The 25,174-nt window shown below is 35.1% G+C and overlaps 1 pseudogene; it reads right to left on the bottom strand.

Annotated features, from left to right (window-relative positions):
- Positions 1–654: 654 nt before the first annotated feature.
- The window catches only part of LOC144712653 (NAD(P)H-quinone oxidoreductase subunit 2 A, chloroplastic-like), a 27,528-nt pseudogene continuing 3,008 nt past the window's right edge, over positions 655–25,174 (bottom strand).

Here is a 25,174-nt window from a genome sequence, read left to right as displayed (position 1 = left end):
TGAACCTGTGACCTCAAGGTTATGAGCCTTACAAGTTACCAAACTGCTCTACTCTGCGTTGAAGAACTAAGTGGACAAAAAGAATATGCACCCCTTTACCATATTTATATAATTAGAATATTCCAGTTATACAAAATGGTAAAGATGGGCCACCCCATGATCATGGATCATAGAGGTTTATAAAAGTGAACGGTATTTTTATCCTTACCAACTAGACCTTGTAGCGCCCGTTAACAAACATGTATTAACCGTTTCTCAAAGTATGTGTCCGGATAGTCCAAAGTGTTGATAGTTACCCCTCGGTCGTCCCGTCAAAAAACAATGTCAATGAAGCCGTGTGGGTGCACTATTACATTGTAGGGATTTAAATTTTCCATGAATTCCCATTTTTCACTCAATGACGGAATTTGGCTTATTTCTTTTTTGAAGGATTGACGAGTCAAATGATATTTTTTCCTCCAATATCTGTCTCTTGCTCTCCCTCTGAATCAAACTTTTTCTTGCCATAATTTTCAGTTCCTATTATTTTATTATCAAAAGTATAGTTTGGATCTTCGATGTAGAAATATAATAAGGGGGCTTCCGCTTATTCATCAAAATAAAAGGAATCAAATTCTTGATGGTACAACACAAGACATAAATCTAATAACTAAGTTAACCAAATTTTCCTGCTGTAGAGGCAATCAAGAAAGCTGCATAGGTGAATATATAACCTCTAGAAAAATGGGCCAATCCGACCAATCTTGCTAGTGATGGAAATATATGTGGCCAACAAGCCAATCACACATTCCACATCTCGTTCCATGTTCATTAATAGAACATATTCATTATAGTGCACGTGTGATGCATATAATGAAGTCCTATTTGAACTATATCTAAACATCCCTATTTGAAGGATATACGAGAAGGACATCGAAGTATCCGGATAGAATAGCACTATCTAGCCTCACTCATATGATGAGTATGGCTGATCCCGTAGCGATTAGTGTGGCGACACTAAGGATAGATAGTGGGTGCTCTTTAGTGGAAAGAGTTCACTGAATTGATCCGTACAAATCCCTGAATGGTATTATACTGAACTGTCAATCAGGTTGATTCACATCACGGTTGTGTAAGTGCTCCTTAGACCTGAGACACCAGAGACGTTTTGTGGACGGACGGTTGTACTTTGGCTATGGCCAACGAGTCTCTAATCATGGGATTCTAAACGGTCTTAGTTCGGGTGCATCAAGAAGTACACGAAGGCGATTGAGTGGTCAAGATGGGATCGTCCACCCTCGGTATAAGAGGTGACAGCTCAAGGAAGACGATGTGATGAAGTCCTTGGCCAAGGCAGTGAAATATCGGAGAAGAGTTCTCCGATGATTTCTGAATGCATGAGTACTAACTCGGATGGTCGATTAGGGTTTGACAGTTGGCCATACCCTAAGTCGTCCAAGGAGCGTCAAGTGGATGAGGGATTATACATATAGGGTAACCGATGATGAACAGGTTCCATGAGTGAGTAGACACACACTCCTTTGTATCTTCTAGGACACGAGGTGTAGCTTGGCACCCCACGTGTCGGAGTCTCAACCTATCGATTGGGTTAAATCGATCCGACGTTAATTAATCTATATGATGATATAGTTAATTAATTTGGAAGGCCAATAAAGGTTATTGGGCCGCTGGAGTCGTTAACTAGACTGATACATGGGCCTAGAGGGTCACACGCAAATGGTCTTTTGGACATTGGAAGATATACTTAAGTTTTGGGGGTTTTTATGAAAAATACTCACTTAGTATAAATAGGGGAAGGCCCTGAACGAAATTCACCCAGGCCAGAATTGTTCAGGGGCCTTTCCCCTTCTTCTCCACTCTCCCCACACCCCCTCTCCATCACTGATGTGATCGGTACGACGTAATGACGCCAATGGAGAAAGAATGGGGCTTGTCAACAAGAAGGAGGAGATCTGACACACCGAGGACCACGTGGATACGTCTAGAGGCTGCACACTTGAGCAGCTCGACTCGTCTCGCTCTGGGATCAAAGAAATCACATATGCGATCCATGAAATGGTACTTAGTTTAATGTTTTCGTTGATGCCGTTCGATTCGCAAAAGACTTCCGCTGCGCATCGTTTTGTATTGTTCATACAGATCTAGGCCTCTAGAACCCAACAGCTTGGACAATAGAAAGGGCCACTGGTTTATCTCTCCATCGAATCAAATTTGCTAAAGGTGTGCACTCATGAGCCCATGATAAAGTTTCAATTAATTCCTTCCAATAACCATGACATGAAATTTAAAACATAAAGCCAGTAGCCTAGACAAGATGTCGAAATAAGAACATCCAAGCCCAAAGCGATAAACTATTCAGACCAGAAGGGTTATATCCTTGATAAATTGTGAAGAGTTTGACCATAGATAATCTCTTAACCATCCCATTGAATAAGTGGAGGATTCATTAAATTGTGAAACATTACCTTGCCATAGTGTAATGTGTTTCCAAAGCGAATAAAAATTAACCCATCCAATGATATTTAACATCCAGAAAACTGCAAAAATAAAAAGCGTCCCAAGCTGAAATATCACAAGTACCACCTCGTCCCGGGCCGTCGCAAGGAAAACATTAACCGAAGTCCTTTTTATGCAGCATTAATTTAGAGCCACGTGCTTCTAAAGCATCTTGTACTAAAATCAAGGTAGTTTTACACAAACCTAGAGTAATACATGAAGAACCAAGCAATCTCCAGGACCTATCATTAAGAAGAGTGAATTACTACTGGCATTAACAGCATTCAACCAGCCAGGTAACCACATGCTCTTATCGGCATCAAATGCGAGGCCAGTCATTGAAGATAAGAGTACATCAAAACCATATGAAGTCTTACCATGAGCAGATTGTATCCATTTGGCAAATTTAAGTTCAATTACGATTTGTTTTTCCGGAGTACCAAAGGCAAGCATCACGTCATTATGAACATAAAGGCCTAAAGTATGGAATTCTAAAAACAAACTGGCCAAACTTAAATGAGATACGATCGCTTCTTTATGGGCCAACATTCTTGCCAATACATTATCTTCATTCTGTTCTGGATTATAATTTCTAAAGAAGAATATAGCTCTTTGAGCAAATGCTCCTGTCACGATGAACCCTGCGATGTATTGGTGATGAGTATACAACACAACTTGAGTTATAAATTCTTGGGCTATAAATGCATAAGCAGGTCAGTCGTACATGTGTTGAGCTACTAAAGAAGTAATAACACCTATAGAAGATAGAGCAAGACCTGATTGAAAATGAAGGGAATTATTGATTGTGTCATAAAGACCTTTATGACCACATCCTAATCGACCTCCCGGTGGGTTATGGGCTTCTAAAAGATCTTTTATACTATGCCCAATCCCAAAGTTAGTTCTATACATGCGCCCAGCAATAAATGTATATTTCTATACATAACCCACTATAGGAATTATCAGGGACACACTCCACCACTATAGATTCCTAAAAGCTATCCCACCATAGATTAGCTAATAAATAGACCCTAAAAGTTCAAAGAGGGTATCCTGAGAAATGGCAAGAATTGGGTTCATTGATATTCCTAGTATAGTAGATGCTAACACACATACAGTCATAATCAATTCGATGGAATTGTTTGATCTTAAAGTGGATTTTCTATAATTTTTCACTTGAGGGGATATTTCTTGGTATCAACATAGCAGAGTACTGAACCTTTTCAAAATGTTTCTTTTTAAGAACTAAAAATAATATGCTAGAACAACTGATGCTAAGAAGAACAAAAGACTTTGGACGCATGAGGTATCTTGAAGGACTATCTCAACATCTGCCAGACCAAATCCCCCCCACATTTGGATTACTCATTAGTAGTTAATCAATTTTAATAGACTCACCCTCTGAAACAAGAAGTTCCGGTCCTGGAGGTATAATATCAATCACTTCATGCCCATCCTATGGATCTGTTATGGTTATTTCATATCCCTTTTTCTCTTTACGTACTATTTTGCTTATTTCACCTGCGTTTGTGGCATTATAGACAGTATTGTTACTCTTGCTGCCATCAGGATACATCTGATCCCTTCCCTTGTTTCCCCCTACCTATATAGGGTATTTTAAGAAATAAGCGTCCTTATTAGCTGCGGGGTCTGGAGAAAGAATAGGGAAGACTATTTCCCTATTTTTCTGACCAAGCACTACACCCACGACAATAATATTTCTTTTGGTCGGACTATACCTCTGAAAATAAATATTGCCAATCTTTTCTTTCAGCTTAGGAGAAATACGATCGGCAGGGGCTAATTCAAATCCCTCAGGTAAAATAAGAACAGCCCCCACATTCAAACCACCTTTTTTACCATTAGCACGAACTTGTTTCACTTGTGTATCATTAAGGAATTCTAACTACTACTTCAAATACAGTATCATGAAGCATAGATTGCGGAACCTCAATATCCTCGGGTTTACTAGCTAAATGACAATTGGCACAAACAATTTGTCTCGTTGCTTCTCATGGATTTTCAAAACACTGCTGCGCAAAAATGAGATATGCGCTTGCAATAGATGACTGAGTTATTACATATATCCGATCGATACAGAAATAAATCGAGTCATTTGCTGCTTTAGCCAAAAAAAAGGCATGGTCCAATTATTCTTATTGATCCCCAAATTTCTAGAATAAATTAGGTAGGTAGCTAGTATAGTTCCCTATCCACGAGTCTGTCGTTGTACTGGAATACAAATACTTTAACTAAACAGGTAGAAGTATAAAGAAAGAGTAAGTCAAATTAAATTTTCGTACTGTATGAAGCAAGATTCAGATTGGATTAATATATGGAGATCCAATAAATTCTTCAGTCTCATTCATTCATGAAATGATCAATAACTATCAGGGATGGAGATGCACAATTTTAATAATGGAAAATCCAATAATTTTCAATTGTATCTAGAATAACTGGAAAAGTGAAAACAAGACAGGATAAAATTTGATCATTATGTGCCAATCCAAAATCATTGTATACCTAACCAATAATTAATTCCCAACCATGTGGAGAATGGAATCCGATCCATAAATCCGTGACTAAAAGAATCGAAAAGGCTTTTAAGAATTCTTAAATCCGTGACTATAAGAATTCTAAAGAATTCTTAAATTCTTGAATTAAGAATGACAAATTTTTCATTACTCAGAATAAAATAAGCACTTAGAATAGCGAAACAGAATATAGTTGTCGAGAAATGCATAATACTATTTAAATTATATTCATTATGCATTTTGACCGATTTTACTGTTTCTTTGTGGATCCCTATACGAGTCTTTTGTAAATTTATCTCGGGGTACTACTATATCATTTCATCCAACAGAAAAAGTTCTTCTAATTGTATGAATTTTTCTAGAACGTTCTTCTCTTGAATATCATTCAAGAAAGTTTCCGATTGCCTGTTATTTAACCAATCAGTAATCCAAGGTTCCAGACATTTATTAAATGAGAGAGAGACCCACCAGGGTAAAAAAACTATAGCTGCAACATATGGAAGGAAAATAAAAGCTTTATTTTTTTTCACTTTGTTCTTTTTCATTTTTTTGAATTGTTACTAAACCTGCTTCATTTGTTGATTTCCCTTATATGATCTTTTCTTGAAGCATGAGTTGTATAACAAGCAAGGTATGGAACCTATGGATCATTTCCATTTTTTATATAGAGATATTATTTAGTTTACTGCTTTAGGCTTTAGTTCTAAAATATAGAACTAGAAAAATAGGCTTTGTTTCATATGAAAAATAAGCGAATAGAGTTCTGAGCTATTTGAATTGAACAACAAACAAATGTCTTGCATCCTTTTTTGTTTTCTTTTCAATTAATGCTCAAAACAAAACTCAAATAAAGACTAGTATTTGATTGAGTTTTATTTTGAGACAAAAAAACTCCATCCGTGGATCAACTCATTTTTTGAAAAAGTTATACACCTAGGAAGGAAGATATTTCATATTTATGAAAAATAGTGATGATCAAATTGGAAACAGGTGGTAAAACTAAAGCAAAGATTAATTTTATGATGATCAGAGATCCAAGTATTTCTTTCATCAAAACCAAGAAGATTAAAGATGAGTTGAAAAAAAAATTTGACTGAAATTTTCTTTTTATGTACTAATCTATCAATTATTTAACGGCATATTTTGCTCGACTAAAAACAAAACATGAATTCTCTATTTTAAAATCTCCGGGTGGGGTATATTGATCAATCTAGTCTTATTAGACTTGTTAATAGATTGCAAAATTTGTGTTGAATTACATACACATAAAAATGGGCAGACAAAAAAGGAATTCTTATTATATTTTAGTCGTTTTATTGCAAATGCGCCCCCTCTCTTTTTCTTTAATTTTTTCTATAGGTCACTATATCAACCCAACAAAGATATACAATATAACATGTTCTACTGGAACAAGAGTTATGAAGATAAACTTGAGTTGTATTAAAAAAAGATGAAGAGTATTCCTGAATTCCTTCCCTTATACTTAGCTTTGAAAGTAGTCATTGCAACCCCATTTTAGTTCAAAAACCTTCAATTGGTACGCGTAAAAAATAGACTAAATCTGCAGTTTTTTGTTCAATTTCTCGTGGAGTTAAATTTTCATCAGTCCAAGTTAAGGGAATAGTTCCTTGGTCCCTAACTTCCATATAAAGCACATGTCGAGTATAAGGGCCTTCTTTAACCTCCACTCTGATTGATTGAACATCACTCATAAGGAATTGAAGGAATATACGATGATTTTTCCCGGAAACCCCCAATGAAAAATACATACTATTCCTTATTTTGTATGGACATAACCACTACCTACATTCCACAAAATAGTGGGCCACAAATAGGAACTAATAAATTAACCCGCAATTCCATAGAAAGACATTACAATCCCTTGTGGAAAAAAAGAGATTTCCTGAGATGGAAATAAACATATCAGATTCCGACCAAGATAACTAGAGGTTCCAACAACTAAGAATCCTAGTGAACCTAAAAAAGGATACAAGCACAGAAAAAATTACCTTTTTTTCAAAACCCTGTTATAAATTCTATCCATATATGGTCTGATCGCCAGTTCATACTATATTAGATCGAATTTCATGTGATTGGAATTTCGAGAATAAACCAAATTAATTTGACTTTTGTTTTCCTTATCCCGAGGTAACTCTTATCAAATAGCACTTCATGTGAACCATTAAGAGTAATTGGTTAGATACATTGATTTCCACTTTATTTATATGAAACCAAAAATATCGGATGATGCTTTTTTAACCAGCTAGACCTGCATATACATGGATTTATACAGATATAATGTATACACATGGAAAAGGTTTTTTTATGAATTTTTTGTTAAAAGCAATCCCATATCATATCCAAATTCTACAAAAAAATAGATACTAAAAAAATAATTGAGTGTTGATTAAAAATAACTCTGTGAGATTTGGTCCCATCTATTCATATATTATACAGACTTGGTTGATAACTCAACGGTAAAGTACTCGGCTTTTAAGTGTGGCTATAAGCTTTTGCACATTTGGATGAAGGAACGAATTTTTCCAGACTATTGGTAGAGTCTATAAGACCACGACTGATCCTGAAAGGTAATGAATGGAAAAAATAGCATGTTGCAAGTTTTTCATGAGTAAAACATTAATGTAGAACTCTAAAAAAGGTCATCCTTACTGAATTGATAGTTTTTAATAAGGGGACAAAATGAGTTCACATTTAATTTTACTCTTCAGTCAAATGAATAAATGGATAGAGTTTTATGGCTCGAATTCTAAGAAAAGAAAAAGGGACGAGCTTATGTTCTTAATTTGATTGAGTACCCAATCTAACCTTATTACACTTTCATTAATAAGTTTTTTAATCCTAAGGTTCTCCATTATAGATAAGGTAGAGTGGATATAAGTGTGTAAAAGAAAGAGCATATTGATAATTAAAATCAATTCCAAAATCAAAAGAATGATTGGGTTGGAAAAATAAACAATTTTCACCTTTTTCTTGTTATGTTAACTAACATAAATTTATTTTCTACGAAAAGAGAGGAAGAAAATCTCAGAATTGGACTCTCTTTTGAGGGTTACTTTTTTCTTTTCTGTATGCCTATTTTATTTAGACATACTAGTTCTAGTTCTGACCATATCGCACTACGTATCATTTCGTCACCCAAGAAAAGATTCCTTTCTCTTGTTCAAGTATAATTTTTCATGCAAGAATTCAAAGGATATTTACAAAAAGGTGGATTTAAACAACAACACTTGCTATATCCACGGCTCTTTCAAGAGTATATTTATGCACTTGCTCATGATCAGAGTTTAAATCTAAATACATGAATTTTTAATGAACCCGTTGATATTTCAGGTTCTGACAAAAAATATAGCTTATTACTTGTCAAACGGTTAATTAGGAGACGATGCCAACAGAATAACTTGATACATTCTGTTAATAATGCTAAGCAAAAAAGATTCGTCGGACACAACAAGAAATTTTATTGTCAAATGCTATCAGAGGGTTTCACTATCGTTGTAGAAATTCCCTTTTCACTGCTATTAGTATCCTCGCTCAAAGAAAAAAAAGAAATACCGAAATATCAGAATTTATGATCTATTCATTCAATATTTTTATTTTTAGAGGATAAATTTGCACATTAAAATTACGTATCAGATATACTGATACCTTATCCCGTCCATCTAGAAAAATTGATTCAAATTCTACAATGCTGGATACATGATGTTCCCACTTTACATTTATTACAATTGTTTTTTCATGACTATCACAATTGGAATAATTGCATTACTACAAATAAATCTAGTTAAGGTTTTTCAAAAGAAAATGCAAGGCTATATAGGTTCCTATGTAATTGTTATGTTGTTCAATGTGAATCCATATTTCTTTTTCTTCGTAAGTCATCATCCTTTTTACAATCAATATCTTTTGGACCTCTTCTTGAATGAACACACTTCTATGAAAAATGAAAGATATTGGAGTAATTCATTGTAACTATTTTCAGAAATGTCTAGGGTTCTTCAAGGATCCTTTCATGCATTATGTTAGATATCAAGGAAAATCCATTATTGCTTCACGAGGGACTCATCTTATTTTATGAATTATTACTTTATGAATTTATAGCAATTTCATTTCACTTTTGGTCTGAACCCAGTAGGATGCATATACCAATTTCCACATTTTTCTTTGTATGTTTTGGGTTATCTTTCAAGTGTAGAAATGAATCCTTCATCCATAAAAAGTCAGATGTTAGATAATTCCTTTTTAATAGATACTTTTACTCCAAAATTTCAAACTATCATAGCCATTATTCCGGTTACAGGGTCATTGGCCAGAGCAAAAATTTTTAATCTATCGGGGAATCCTATTAGCAAGCAAGTTTGGACCGATTTGTCAGATTCGGAGATTATTGATCGATTTGGTAGATTATGTCGAAACCTTTCGCATTATTAAAGTGGGTGATCCGAAAAAACAGAGTTTGTATGGAATAAAGTATATACTTAGATTTTCATGTGATCGAACTTTTGCTTGTAAACATAAAATGACAGTTCACACTTTTTTGCAAAGATTAGGTTCATAGTTTTTCGAAGATTTTTTTATGGAAGAGGAAATAGTTCTTTCTTTAATGTTATCAAGAACTTCTTATCCTTTACATCAGTTTTATAGAGAACCCATTTTGTAATTGGATATTTTTCATATCAATGACTTGGTGAATGATTTATGATTCAATTGTTCTAAAGCTCTCTAAATTAAATCGAACCAAAAAATCTAACATAAACATCAAAAAGTCACCGTTATACTGAAATGGTCATATATGAGTGGTTGAATCAATTGAGTTGTCAGGTTTCTTACACTTTCTTTTTGGGATCTAATCTAAAATTTAGATGTATATATAGGGAAAATCGTGTGCAATGAAAACAGCAAGCACGGTTTGGGGAGGGTTCTTTTTCTATTGAAGAAAACTTTTCTACTCCATCCGACTAGATCCGGGTTTGAGTCCCGAGCAACCCATAAAGAAAAGGGAAAACTAACTCTAAGGTTTTCAATTTTTGGAATTTTTCTAGTTCTGATAAGGTTATATATTTTCTATCCTGTTGTCAGATTGGTTGACATTGACATAGAAGCTACATTATACTGTTAAATAACAAGCCTTATGTTGCCTAGTTTTCTAGCTAATATGTGTGCTTGGGAGTCCTTGAAATTTGAATAAACCGAGATTTTGCCATGACTGCAATTTTAGAGAGACACAAAAGTACAAACCTATGGGCTCGTTTCTGGAACTTGGTAACCAGCACTGGAAACCATCTTTACATTGTATGGTTTGGTGTTTTGATGATCCCTATCCTATTGACTGAAATTTCTGTATTTATTTTCGCCTTCATTGCTGCTCCTCCTGTAGATATTGATAGTATTCGTGAACCTGTTTCTGGATCTCTACTTTATGGAAACAACATTATTTATGGTGCCGTTATTCCCACATCTGCAGCTATTGGTTTACATTTTTATCCAATCTGGGAAGCATCATCTGTTGATGAATGGTTATACAATGATGGTCCTTACGAACTAACCGTTCTACACTTCTTACTTGGTGTAGCTTGGTTCATGGGTCATGAGTGGGAACTTAGTTTCCGTTTGGGTATGCGTCCTTGGATTGCTGTTGCATATTCAGCTCCAGTAACAGCTGCTACTGTTGTTTTCTTGATCTAACCTATTGGTCAAGGAAGTTTTTCTGATGGTATGCCTCTAGAAATTTCTGGTACTTTCAGCTTCATGATCATATTCCAGGCTGAACACAACATCCTTATGCACCCATTCCACATGCTAGGTGTAGCTGGTGTATTCGGCAGCTCCCTATTTAGTTCTATGCTGGTTTCTTGGTAACCTCTAGTTTGATCAGGGAAACCACTGAAAACGAGTCTGCTAACGAAGGTTACAGATTTGGTCAAGAGGAAGAAACTTACAATATTGTATCTGCTCATGGTTATTTTGGCTGATTGATCTTCCAATATGCTAGTTTCAACAACTCTCGTTCTTTACACTTCTTCCTAGCTGCTTGGCCTGTAGTAGGCATTTGTTTTACTGCTTTAGGTATTATAACTATGGCTTTCAACCTAAATGGTTTCAACTAACCAATCTGTAGTTGAGAGCCAAGGCCATGTTATTAACACTTGGGCTGATATCATCAACCGTGCTAACCTTGGTATGGAAGTTATGCATGAATGTAACACTCACAACTTCCCTCTAGACTTAGCTGCTGTTGAAGCTCCATCTACCATTGGATAATACTTTTATCTTAGTGTATAGGGCTTGATCAAGGAATAATACCAAACCTCCTTAATAGAGGTTTGGTATTAATCCGTTTGTATGAGTTATTTCATTGGGATGATTTTTTTATACATAAGTATTTTTTATATTTTTCGTTTTAGTTATAAAAGAAAGAAAAAATTTAAATATTTAAGCTAAAGTTAAATAGGGGGGCGGAGATAGCTAAGTGGATCAAGGCAATGGATTGTGAACCCACCACGCGCGGGTTCAATTACCGTCGTTTGCCCATAATTATTCATTATTATATATTGGGAATTCTATTGAGTAAAAGTTGATCCTTAATGTAACAATAGAATTTTATTATATATCTCAATTTAATATTTAATTTAGCTATTTACAGAAGATTAATCCTTTTATGCCAAAATTTCAAAAATGCTATTTTCAATATTTCTATTTACGGTGACTAGGAATAAAACTATCGCTATATCTTTTATTTTTCCTACTTCTTTTTTCAAGTGCAGGATAACCCCAAAGGGTCATAGGTCTTCTTCTACCAATTGGTACTCTCCCTTCACAGCCCCCATGGGGATGGTCAAGAGGGTTCATAAATACTCCTCTTACTACAGGACGCTTACCTAGCCAACACTTAGATCCAGCTCTAACCAAACTTTTTTTGTTCACCCCAACATTACCTACTTGTCCGACTGTTGCTAAGCAGTTTTTGGATATCAAAAAGACCTCCCCAGAAGGTAATAATAATGTGGCCGATTTACCCTCTTTTGCAATCAGTTTCGTTACAGCGCCTGCTGCTCTAGCTAATTGTCCACCCTTTCCAAGTGTGATTTATATGTTATGTATGATCGTGCCTAAGGACATATCAGTTGAATTAGATTCTTCTTTTTTCTCAAAAAAACCCCTTCCCAAACTGTACAAGCTTCTTCCAAAGCATAAGACTTTCTAGATGTATATGATGATATCTAGACAGATGGATCTTATATGAATCATATGATGAAGAACCACATGAGTGGATATATAGGAATCCAAATCTGCCGAATCACTCATGTTATGATCTTTTACATCATAGGTCTCCCCGTTCCATCATCTGGCTTATGTTCTTCATGAAGCATTCAGACCGAATAACTCTATGAAATTACGTCGATACTTCCATATTTTTTGGGTAACGTAGGAGACATCTCTATTTTTCCCCAGGGGCTCCTTATAATTATCGCCACTTGACTTTCAATTCGCCTATGGCCATCAAATTAAATGTGAATAACCCGTCTTCCTCTCTTTGAAACAAGAGGTGTTTCTGGGTCTGTCCGTGCTTCAAACTATTTTGTCTTCTCCATATTGCCATATCCCCATAGCCAATAATTTTCTATGAAGAACTATTGAACTCAATCACTTGCTGCCGTTACTCAACAGTTTTCTGTTGAGGTCTATCCCATAGAGGTACTCAATTTGGATCAGTGATCGATTTCTAGGTTTCGTTGTGAACCTAATTGGTTACTTCCAATTACGTAAATCAATAGTTCAAACCACACTCAAAGGTAGGGCATTTCCCATTGATATAGGAACTTCTGTACCAGAAACAATGGTATCTCCAATTCTAGCCCCTCTCGGATGTAAAATATATCTTTTCTCATCATCTCCATAGTGTACGAGACAAATGTGTGGATTTGGATTAGGGTTGGATTCTATGGTTATGATTCTATTATTTATGTCTTTTTCATTCCGTTGAAAATCAATTTTACTGTATGTACACTTATGACCTCCCCCTCTATGTCCTGCGATAATGATTCCTCTGGTATTACGACGTTTACCACAATGAAGCTATTCATATATCAAATTATCTCGTGGATTGGATTTCACTTTTCTGTCTACGGCTCCGTTGCATGTGCTCGGGATAGACGTTTTGTATAAATGTATCGCCGTGTTATTCAGTATTTTGCTTTAAGTTCTTTTCTCTAGAAGAGGTGGAATAGAATAACCTGGCTGAAGCGTAATGATCATACGTCTGTACTGCAATGAATGTCCCATAATAGGTCCCCTTTTTCTACCCTTTCTCGGGAGTCGATGATTATTCATAGCTATAACCTTGACACCAAAGAAGAGTCCGACCCAATGTTTTATTTCTGTCCTAGTTGATCCTGATTTGACATTAGAAGTATATTGATTGCTCCCCAATAACCAAATAGTTTTTTTCTGTAAAGACTGCATAGTTGATTCCATCCATAAATCCATTTTCTTCCCTATGAGTTTCCAATATTGATAAGAATTCTAGTTCTTACTGTTCATATGTTATGGTATGAATATACCATACCAATTCGTTATGTACAGATGATGAGATTTCATTGATACAGAGACAATTCCAATAGACTTAGTGAATTGAATGTTCCCATTGGCGTGCATCCAATAGGAATTGAACCTACGAATTTGCCAATTATGAGTTGGGTGCTTTAACCATTCTGCAATAGATGCTTAACAGGGATCATCATCGTACATCGTGAATAACCAAATTCCAATTGAAATGAAATCTTTAGGAAGAATCAATGAAACGGCATTAATTCAAATTCTGGATCTTCAAATTCAGAAAGATATTGAGAGACATAAAAATTCTCACTTTTTCTTAGATTCATGGATCAAATTAGATTCAGTGGGATCTTCCACTCACATTTTTTTCCACCAAGAACATCTTATGAAACTCTTTGACCCCCGAATTTTGAGTATCATAGTTTCACGTGATTCACAGGATTCAACACAATCACTATTAACAATCGAAAGATGGTTGAAAGAAAAAATATCTATTTGATTGGGCTTCTTCCTATACGTATGAATTCAATTGCACACAAAAATAAGACATCGGAAGAATCTTTTTGGTCTTCCAATATCAATAGGTTGATTGTTTCCCTCTTGTATCTTACAAAAGGGAAAAATATATCTGAGAGTTGTTTCATGGATCCGCACGAGAATACTTGGGTTCTCCCTATAAATAAAAAGTGTATCATGCCCGAATCTAACCGGGGTTCGTGGTGGTGGAGTAACCGGATCAGAAAAAGAGGGATTCTAGTTGTAAGATATCTAATGAAATGGTAGTTGGAATTGAGATCTCATTCAAAGAGAAGGATAACAAATATCTGGAATTTATTTTTTTACCCTTTACGGATGATTTGCTCCGCGAGGACCCTGATTGGGAATTTTTTGATTGTCTTTCTCTGAGGAAGAAGCAAAACATAATCAGCTTGAATTTGGGACAGCTATTCAAAATCAAAAGACTTGATTTGTTATCTCATGTCTGCTTTTCGTGAAAAAGACCAATTGAAGGGCAGGGTTTCTTCAAACAACAAGGAGCTGAGGTAACTATTCAATCAAATGACATTCATCATGTTTCCCCTCTCTTTCTCTTCTCGAGAGACAACTGGGGTATTTGTTTGCAAAATTGTGGTCAATTTCATATGTGGCAATTCCACCAAGATCCCTTCGTTAGTTGGGAGAAGAATCGGCATAAATCTGATTTTTTGAGGAACGTATGAAGAGAGAATTTGATTTGGTTAGACCATGTGTGGTTGGTAAACAAGGATTGATTTTTTAGCAAGGTACGGAATGTATCATCAAATATTCAATATGATTCCACATGATCTATTTTTGTTCAAGTAACAGATTCTATCCAATTGAAAAGATCTTCTGATCAATCCAGAGATTGTTTGATTCCTTTAGAAATGAGGATTCATAATATGACAATTGATCGATCAAACAGAGATTCATCAACTAAAAGAAAGATCGATTCTTTGGGATCCTTCCTTTAGTCAAACAAAATGAACAGGAATAGAATCAGATCGATTCCCAAAATGCCTTTTTGGATCTTCCTCAATGTTCCGCTATTCATGGAACCTAAGAAGCCCATAAATAGTCATCTGCTTCCGGAAGAAATTGAAAATTTTATTGGGATTCCTACAAGATCAATTTTCACATTTTTTCTTGGACAAATGGTCAAAACTTCATCTAGGTCTGAATCCTACTGAGAGGTCCACAAGAGATCAGACATTTTTTCAGAAAAAAACAAGATGTTTCCTTTTTCACTTCCAGGCGATCAGAAAATAAAGAAATGGTTAATATATTCAAAGTAATTACATATTTACAAAAATACCGTCTCAATTCATCCTATTTCATCAGTTCCGGGATGTGATATGGTAGTTCTGAAGGATGAACTGGAGAGTTCCAATAAGTTTTCATTCTTGAATAAAAATCCATTTTCGGATTTATTGAATCTATTCTATTGACCGGAACAATGGGGGATACACTTTATGCCACGATTTTGAATCACAAGAGAGATTTCAAGAAATGGTCGATCTATTCACTCTATCAATAACGGAGCCGGATCTGGTGTATCATAGGGGATTTGCCTTTTGAATTGATTCCTACAGATTGGATAAATTTTTTTTATTGAATATGGTATTTTAACTCGAGAGATGAATTGAAAAAGAAAGCTTTATTGGTTCTACCTCCTCTTTTTTATGAAGAGAATGAATCATTTTGTCGAAGGATCAGAAAAACTCTGTCCGCAAATACTACGGGAATTATTTGGAAGATCCAAAACTCAAAATAGTGGGATTTGCTCGCAACAACATATTGGAGTCAGTTAATAAATATATATTGATCCAAAATATGGTTCAAATCCAATATAACACCTATGGGTACATAAGAATGTCTCAAACTGATTCTTTTTAATGAATAGATCCGAACGCAATTGTGAATATGGATTTCAAAAGGATAAAATAGGAAATGATACTGTGAATCATATAACTATAATATAATATATGATCAACCAACATTTATCAAATTTGAAAAATAGTCAGAAGAACTGGTTTGATCCTCTTTTTTCTCGAATCGAGAGATCCATCAATCGGGATCCTGATGCCTATAGATACAAATGGTCCAATGGGAAGAATAATTTCCAGGAACATTTTGGAACATTTTGTTTCTGAACAAGGGAACAAATTTCAAGTAGTGTTCGATTGATTACATATTAATCAATATTTGATTGATTGGTCCAAGGCTATCGACAAACAAGATTTTTCTGAATCACTTTGTTTCTTTTTGTCCAAGGCACTTCTCTTTTTGTTTTAGTCACTTTGTATCTTTTTGTCCAAGACACTTCCTTTTTTCTTTGTGAGTATTGGAAGTATCCCCATTCATAGGTTTGAGATCCACATCTATGAATTGAAAGGTACAAGCGATCAACTTTGCTATCAGTTGTTAGAATCCATTTGAATAAATTGAAACCCTTCTTATTGGATGATCATGATACTTCCCAAAGACCAAAATTCTTGATAAATAGAAGAACAATATTACCATTTTGTTCAATAAGATACCAAAGCGGATGATTGACTCATTTCATACTAGAAATAATAGCAGAAAATCCTTTGATAACACGGATTCCTATTTCTCAATGATATCCCACGATCGAGACAATTGGCTGAATCCCATGAAACCATTTCAGAGAAGTTCACTGATATCTTCTTTTTATAAAGAAATTGACTTCGATTCTTGAATAATCCACATCACTTCTTGTTCTATTGTAACAAAGGATTCCCCTTTTATGTGGAAAAAGCCTGTATCAATAGTTCTGATTTCACATATGGAAGATTCCTCAATATCTTGTTCATTCGCAACAAAATATTTCCTTGGAGAGAGGCGATTTTACCAATTGATTCACATGTCTGTGACATATTCATATCTAACAATTTTTCAAAAAGTGGTAAGGAAACATATAACACGTACAAATCTTTCCATTTTCCTATTCGACCCGATCCATTCGTTAGTAGTCATATTTATTCGATTGCAGACATTTCTGCAACACCTCTAATAGAAGAGAAAATAGTCAATTTTGAAAGAACTTCTTATCAACCTTTTTCAGATATGAATCTATCTGATTCAGAAGGGAAGAACTCGCATCAGTATCTCAATTTCAATTCAGACGTGGGTTTCATTCACACTCCATGTTCTGAGAAATATGTACCATCCAAAACGGGGAAAAAGCAGAGTCTCTGTCTAAAGAAATGCGTTGAGAAACAGCAGATGTATAGAACCTTTGAACAAGATAGTGCTCTTTCAAATCTCTCAAAATGGAATCTGGTCCAAACATATATGCCATGGTTCCTTACTTCGACCGGGTGCAAATATCTAAAATTTACCATTTTAGATGCTTTTTCAGACTCATTGCCGATACTAAATAGCAGTAAAAAATTTGTATCCATTTTTCATGATATTATGCATGGATCATGTTGGAAGCTAAGAGGGGGGGTGAATTAGCTTATCTACTTTTAATTTGCCTAAATTACTTTTAAAATTCCTTGGATTGTCGCTCACCTTCTTTCTCTCGAACACAAGATTTACTTGGTTCCTCGATCCGCTAGTGATCGAGTCAATCCAAGGCCCCCCTTTGAGTCCAAATTAGGACTCAGGATAACCTTACTAAGGATCCTCCCTTGTAAGGCACCCTAACCCAACTCACCGAGTTGCCTCTACAGAGGAGTCTTCCGATGGTACATCACGTCCTTGGGTGCACGAGCTTCACCCCCGAATCGCCTTCGGGTAGACCGTCACGAGCTCTTCCTCGTACGTCCACTTCCCTCGTCACTGTCACGTCCTTGGTGCCACCAATGTCACCTCCCTGCCTTCTCGATCTTCAACACCTGTTCAGATTAGTGGAAGAAACGATATACCGCTCCCCGTGATTCATCAAAGGTCAATCACCGCTCTCAATGATGTATGAATGATCAAACACACTAAGATTCAGAATGTGATATCAAGATCAATTCTGAAAATCTGTCTCAGAAGTAATTTCAAGATCAACAAATCAATTCCTCTTAATCACTTTCAAAAATAATATCAATCCCTTCACTATCCTTCACAAAATCTCATAAAAATCACCACTAACTCAATGATTGTGGAGGAAACTATCACCCTATTTAGTAAATGAATGAGTGATGAAAATGAAAAACTTCCCTTGAGAGTAGAGAAGCACAAGCACACTGATTGCAGGGGAAGAACTTCACAAGAGGGAGCACTTTCTTCTTCAAAGAGGAGCTCAAGAGAGATGGTTTTCAAAGTGGATGCATCAACCCTTGCTCTGAAGGGGTATTTATAGGGCTAGAGGGGTAGATTGTAATTTTCTGAGAATTTTTTAAAAAATTCGAGCTCAAAAGGAGCTGTAACTAATTTTTTATGATCCTTCAAAGTTTTATAGAAGGTTTCCTTAATTAAAAAATTAATTATAGTAATTAGTGCTAATTAAAGTAGTTAGGTTTAATATAGGAATTCCAAAAGTCGGAAAAAATATGATTTTTAGAAATGACAAATGAATTTTGGAAAGTCAACCGTCGGACGCGACCTTTGGAATAAATCAAATTTCCTAATTCGATTTATCGGGTCTGAAGTGAGTTAAATATAGAAATTTTATTTCTATATTTAAAGTGCACACGTGGCGCACTGGTCAAGCGCCACGTTGCCAGGGCGGAGATCTCGGGTTTGAATCCCGCCCGCCCCGTTTTTTTTTTTTCTTTATTTATTTAAACTTTCTACTGCGGACCCGACCGCTGACTTAACTGGTTAAGTCCGCCCGTCGGGTCCGCCACTAAGGCCAATGGGCTCCGCCCATTTAGGCCTTATTGGGCCCTTTATTACCCAAAATAAATCCCAAAAAAAATGATTAAAAAAACCATTTCTCATTCAATAAAAATTCTTTTAATTTCTTTATTATTTTTTTTGACATTTTAAAATATAAATCAATGTTTTAAAGACACTTTAAAACCTAAAACGTCCATTATATTATTTAAAACATTTAAATACATTTTCAGAATATTTAAAAAGCATTTTTAACTATACAGAAGATTTTAACAATTTCTTAAACAATTATATTAATAGCTCTTAATATTTTAAAACATTCTTTTCTAAAAGCATTCAAAAACCTTTAACTTCAAGGAACTTATTAATTTATAAAGTCATGATTACTATTTTAATTTAATGTACATTAAAACATAAAAACCTCAACAGATCAGATATATCATGGCCAATTCTTCAGGAAAAATGGTGGGTGATTCTTTCACAATGGACTACGATAAGTGAGATTTCGTGTAAGTGTTTACAGCATCTTCTTCTGTCCGAAGAAAAGATTCATCAAAATAGTGAGTCACCCATTCCATTGATCTGGACACATCTGAGATCAACAAATGCTCACGAGTTTCTTTATTCAATCCTTTTCTTTCTTCGTGTTGCTGGATATCTCGTTCGTATACATCTCTTTGTTTCTCGAGCCTCCAGTGAGTCACAAACAAAATTAGAAAAAACCAAATCTTTGATGATTCCATCACACATGATTGACAAGCGAAAACTTCTGGATAGGTATCCTACATCGGAACTGAATTCCTTATGGTTAAAGAATCTCTTTCTAGTTGCTCTGGAACAACTAGAATAAATATTTGACTATCAATCACATCGATCTCATAAGTATCATACCAAGTCTCATCAATTGAATAACTTTTTCAAGAAATACGAGACATCTTTGTCATACAATTAAAGAAATCTATGCATTGATAAGAAAAAGAAAAAAACGTGAACGGTGATTGGATGGATGATAAAATAGAATCCTGCGTCATGAACAGTGATTTGATTGACGATGACGAAAGATAATTCTTGGTTCAATTCTTGATAAGCCTAAAAATGATGTGTAAATACGTCGTTGATTGGGCTTTTAGACTTATGCAATAAAATTTATAAATACCCTTAATCACTAAATACAGTATATAAAGCAAGCAAGGGGTCAAACCACAGGGAGGCAACAAGCAAGAGTTTTTATCCATTTTTTAATAAATTAATTCAAGAATGAACTAATATGCACTTAATAAATATTAATTATATTTATATATTTTTTAATTAATCAAAATTAAGTAAAAACTTAATTTTAATTTTCAGATGTATTCAAATTATTATAAAATTTTAAGAAAATTTTTATGAATTAAAATTGGGAATTAATATTCAAGAAGGTGTTTTTGAAATTGGACTTTAAGATGGATGAATTTTGGATAAATTTTTATATTTAGGTTTTTTATGTACTGAATTGAATTTCCAAACAATAAAATTTTAAATCTAGAGAGAGAAAATAGACGAATTAACCTAGAGAGAGAAAGTGATGAATTTGGGAAAAAAGTGAAATCCTACCCTAATTTAAAAATCCAAAAATGCAGAATTTTTCCAAATCTATTTAAAACTGAAGATTAAAAATCAAATCTCGAATCAAACTCAAATTGCAATGCTAATTTCATTCAAATTGCAATGCTAATTTCATTCAAAACAACTTCTAGGGTATGTTCATTCCGCCCATGCCAAGGTGTTTTAGAATCTCTCAAAAAGAGGTTCAAAATACAAATACAAAACTTACAAGATTGAATGTAGAATCAAGATTTGTCAACTTCCAAAGCAACTCCTGCATCATTCCTGGCCAAATCCTTAGGGAGAGCTTAGAAAAGTGAATTTCTCCTTTTTCCACACCTCTATTTAAAGATCCAACTGTGTGGATCGTAGAGGGATAAAAGACAAACATGCCCTAAAAAATTCAGCTCAATAGGACGTCTAGATCTCAAGATATCATCATTTTACTGCAGATTAATCTAAGCCGTTGGATCATTTTATTATTTTAAAAATAGATTTTCTGATTGGCTGACACCTTTTTTCCTTGTTTTTGCCGCCCTTGGATTGTATCGCGACACATGTTTGTGCACTTCAAAAGGGCGCAATCATCGGGACATGATTGCTGCCATTAAACGGCTATAAAAGCGCCACATCGCCGTGTAATTTGTTTAAAAAGAAAAAAAGACAAAACAGCTTTTCATTAATCATTAGTGCACACGCCTTTTGATCGCCGCATGTATTAAATGCATGCGGTGAATCGATTGCGCGTGCCAAATAAAAACCGTTTGAAATGTACGTGTGTCGGTAGCCGCGTGCATTAAAAGCACGCGGCAAATTGATGTCGCGTGCCTTTTTTTATTTTAAAAGCACACGTGTGTCAGTTGCTGTGTGTCAGCAATGCATGCGGCTACCCAATGCGTGCACGAGGAATCCTTTACGAAAAGAATAAAGAAAACAACGTACCTTTTCTTATTCTCGCTCGCCGCGCCACATGTACATGATTCGCTCATTATGGCATCATGATGCCCGATGCCATAATGAGCCTATCAATGATAACTTTGGCGCTTCCAATCATTCGCCCGAATTTTTGGGCATATGACGTAGATGCCATAAATTTAATAAAAACATATTTTAAAAACTACATAAATAATAAAATATATTCTTTAAATTCGTAAAATCATTTCTGGGCTTTAGAATGGTCAGAAAACTATATAAAAATATGGGAAAAATTCTAGAAAAATAGGAAAACCATTGCCAACCTCTGGCCAAGTATTTAATTCCCTGTAAAAATTATTTCTTTGATCAAATGAGGTTAAATACCATGTAAAAATACAATGAATTTAGAAATAACAATAAAATCAAAATGTATATCATTTATCTCCATTTATATATGATAACATGCAAATATGGTCATTAAAACACATAGATACAATGTAGTATTCATCAATTAAACATGTTAATTTTCAAGTTATCAGTTCTCAACCTTAATGACAGAAAAAAGAATTGACCAAATTCTATTGAGTCTGACTCATAGTGATCATTTATCAAAGAATGACTTTTGTTATCAAATGATTGAACAACCAGGATCAATTTACTTACGATACTTAGTTGACATTCATAAAAAGTGTGTAATGAATTATGAGTTCAACAGATCCTGTTTAGCAGAAATACTGATATTCCTTGCTCATTATCAGACAATCACTTATTCACAAACCTCGTGTGGGGCTAATAGTTTTCATTTCCCATCTCATGGAAAACCCTTCTCTCTCTGCCATGCCCTATATCCTTCTAGGGGTATTTTAGTGATAGGTTCTATAGGAACTGGACGATCATATTTGGTCAAATACCTAGCTACAAACTCTTATGTTCCTTTCACTACGATATTTCCAAACAAGTTCCTAGATGACAAGCCTAAAGGTTATCTTATTGATGATATCCATATTGATGATCGTAACAATATTGATCTTGATGATACTTACGATATCAATATTGATGATAGTGACGATATTGATAATGACCTTGAGACAAAGCTGCTATGACAAATGTGCTAACTATGTATATGGTGTAAAAAATAGATCGATTTGATATCACCCTTCAATTTGAATTAGCCAAAGAAATGTCTCCTTGCATAATATGGATTCCAAACATTCATGATCTGTATGTGAATGAGTCGAATTACTTATCCCTCGGTTTATTAGTGAACTATCTCTTCAGGGAATGTGAAAGAAGTTCCACTAGAAATGTTCTTGTTATTGCTTCAACTCATATTCCCCAAAAAGTGGATCTCGCTCAAATAGCTCGAAATAAATCAAATACATGCATTAAGATACGAAGGCTTCTATTCCACAACAACGAAAGCATTTTTTCATTCTTTCATTTACTAGAGGATTTCATATGGAAAAGAAAATGTCCCATACTAACGGATTCAGGTCCATAACCGTGGGTTCGAATGCACGAGATCTTGTAGCACTTATCAACGAGGCCCTATCAATTAGTATTGCACAGAAGAAATAAATTATAGAAACTAATACAATTAGATCAGCCCTTGATGAACGAACTTGGGATTTGCGATCCCAGGTCAGATCACTTCAGGATCATGGGATCCTTCTCTATCAGATAGGAAGGGCTGTTGCACAAAATGTACTTTTAACTATTCCCCATAGATCATATATCTATCTACATGAAGAAGAAATCATGTGAAGAAAGGGATTCTTATTTGTATAAATGGTACTACAAACTTGGAATGAGCATAAAGAAATTAACGAAAATTCTTTATCTTTTGAGTTGTTCTGCCGGATCGGTCGCTTAAGATCTTTGGTCTCCATCCAGACCCAATGAAAAAAATGGGATTGTTTCGTTTGGATTTGTCAAGAATGATTTTGATCTAGTTCATGGCCTTTTAGAAGTAGAAGGCGCTCTGGTGGGATTTTCACGGAAAGAAAAAGATTGCAGTCAGTTTGATAATAATCGAATGACATTGTTCCTTCTGTCCAAACCAAGGAATCTGTTAGATATGATACAAAATGGATCTTGTTCTATCGTTGATCAGATATTTCTATATCAAAAATATGAATCGGAGTTTGAAGGGGAAGGAGCCCACAACCCGCAACAAATATTGGAAGATTCATTAAATCACATAGTTTGGGCTCTTAGAATATGGCACCCTTGTGGCAATATATTTGGTTGTATTGAAAAACCAATGAATTGTGATTTCCATATTGGGCCAGGGCATTTTGGGGCAAACATATCGTTTTTCATGAGGAGAATGAGCTTCAACAAAAGGATTCGGAGTTCTTGCAGAGTGGAACCATGCAGTACCAGACACGAGATAGATCTTCCAAAAACTTTTTTTGAATAAGTCAATTCATTTGGGACCCTGCGGATCCATTCTTTTTTCTTATTCAAAGATCAGCCCTTTGTCTCTGTGTTTTCACGTCGAGAATTCTTTGCAGATGAAGATATGTCAAAGGGGCTTATTACTTCCCAAAAAAACCCTCCTACATCTATATATAAATGCTGGTTCATAAAAAATACGCAAGAAAAGCACTTCAAATCATTGATTCATCGCCAGAGATGGCTTAGAACCAATAGTTCATTATCTAATAGATCTTTCTGTTCTAATATTCTATCTGAGAGTTATCAGTATTAATCAAATCTGTTCCTATCTAATGGAAGGCTATTGGATCAAATGACAAAGACATTGTTGAGAAAGAGATGGCTTTTCCCAGACGAAATGAAACATTCGATTCATGTAACAGGAAAAAGACTTTCCATTCCTTAGTTGTAAAGATATGTGGCCATGAAAATGAGATTAAGTGGAACAAAGTTGACCGTGCAGTAGAGTCGTGGAAACACTTGTTTATTCCATATTTTTTACCTTAGCTCCATGGAACAATATGCTACTGCAGAAACATGGAAGAATTTAAATCATACATCAAAACACTATGTATGGATGATATGAACTGCCTAAACAAGAATTCTTGAATGGCAAACAACCAGAACCTGTTATTCACTACATCCAAAAATTTCCATTAATGAAACCATGTAAATACATCGGAAAAAATATGCATGTCCGATGAAGTGTGCTATCTACTCTAATAATGAATCATTGGTTTGAGTGAATCATCAAAGAAAATAGATAGACCTTTCTCTTTGTCTTAGGTTGATGCATCTTCTCAATTGGAAGATCTCCGATATGGATAATACACATTCCAGTTGACTGAGCCTAATTCTATTTGTTATGTTTCGAAGAAAAGATATCCGTGGGGGACACTTCAGCCTATTCAGATATTCACGACCAAGAGAAGAGGTATTGGATTCTCTTTCAGATAGGCCTGAAAGAAGGAAGGCTGGAATGCCAACAGAGGTCTGTCTATTCTCTAATTCACCTGACCAGATAGTAACCATTTTGTGAACGTTCAATGTCAAAGTCACTTAATGGGCAAGTCACCAATCCCTAAAATGGAATATGTAATGTACTTTATCTGCTGGGTTACGGGTGGGATTTTACCATAGGTTTCTATGAATCTACCCATGCATGATTACTGTTGAATCCTATACTTTTGGGGGGGGGGGGGGGTTCTCATTCATCAGATAGAGAAGGTCACAAGATTTCGTGATATGTAGCCAAACCTATTCCAATTTCAACAGCTCGGATCATGGGGATCCATCGGAATACTTTGTATCAACACAGA

This window comes from Wolffia australiana, chromosome 15, assembly GCF_029677425.1.
Source record: "Wolffia australiana isolate 7733 chromosome 15, ASM2967742v1".
Taxonomy (NCBI): Eukaryota; Viridiplantae; Streptophyta; class Magnoliopsida; order Alismatales; family Araceae; genus Wolffia; species Wolffia australiana.
This window is presented reverse-complemented; position numbering and strand designations above follow the sequence as displayed.